The sequence below is a fragment of the Phalaenopsis equestris genome, unplaced genomic scaffold, assembly GCF_001263595.1.
Source record: "Phalaenopsis equestris unplaced genomic scaffold, ASM126359v1 Scaffold206011, whole genome shotgun sequence".
Taxonomy (NCBI): Eukaryota; Viridiplantae; Streptophyta; class Magnoliopsida; order Asparagales; family Orchidaceae; genus Phalaenopsis; species Phalaenopsis equestris.
The window spans coordinates 473970-475222 of record NW_018225455.1 but is presented as its reverse complement, the minus strand read 5'-3'; positions in this window follow the sequence as shown (position 1 = coordinate 475222).

Below are 1253 nucleotides of genomic sequence, written 5' to 3'. Positions count from 1 at the left end.
AAGGATATCTTAAGCACATGCATTTTTAAAAATAATATCCCTTGATTTGAGGAACCTTTGGTCCATGACTTTATTTAGGTGGTTTCATGGTGTTTGGACTGGTCAGTAAGTCCAACTAATGGCCGTGATGGAGTTAATTTGGTGACTTTAGGGTGGTTAGGTCACATTTAGTGCATGGGCCCAAGTGGGTGCAAATGACCAAAACTTGGATTTGGGCTAGGTTAGCCATGTGAATTGGCCTAAATAAATTTTGCCTTTGGTGTAGATGATCATAATGAACAAGTTTGGTGAAGGATGAAAGTGGTTTTGAGCTCAATTGAAAGGTCAAATTGAGGGAATTTTGAATTTTAATCAATTTGGTCATGTTGGGCAAGGATTGGGTCTAGCTTGGGTTAGTCTTGGGCTAAGTCCAAATTGATTGTTTTAAATGGTCAATAAGGACTCTATGAAGAGTTTTCAACATGAATTGGATGCTAATTTGGAGGTTAAGGCAACCAATTGGGTGGAATTTTGGGACTTAGCCAATTTGGGGCTAAATTTGGGAATTTTGGATTTAGGCCAAAATCAAATAGATTTGAGGCTTCACCAAGGCCAATTGATGGTTGATTTTGATGTGTAGGAATGTTATGACGATTTAAAAACATTAATTGGGGCCAATTGACTAGGCTATGGGTTCAATTTGATGAGATTAGGTAATGTGACCAAAATTGGAGTTTAACCTATACCAAAATTCGACTCAAATCATGGGCCAATTAAGCTTTAATTTGGTCTAGATTAGCCATATAAAAAGTTAGCTTGAGTTTAGGATTGAAATCGGGGTCAATTGAGGTTTAGGATTGGAATTGGGGCCAATTGAGATCAAATTGATGGATATTTGGGTTGAATTTGGGAAAATTTGGGTCTTTAAAGGCAAATTTGAGGATTTTGGTTAAAGATGGTCAAATTGGGCAAATTGGGTCATGTGGTAGTTGAGAGAAATGAAATTGGGAATATTTGAGATTTATTAAAATTTTCTAGGAATTGTTGGAATTTTTGGGATTTTGGGCTATGGAGGGTTATTTTGGTAATTTGGGGGTGTTTTAAGGGCAAAAGGCCAAGATGGATATTTTGGTATAGTTGAGGTTCCAACCATCACCAACAAGCCATGGACCAATGGAAACCCCATTTTTGGACCTCTACATAGTGGTCTTAGCCAAACCATGACCCTAGTGCTGATAGGTTTAGGAGACAATCTACATGAGTATCCCAAAATG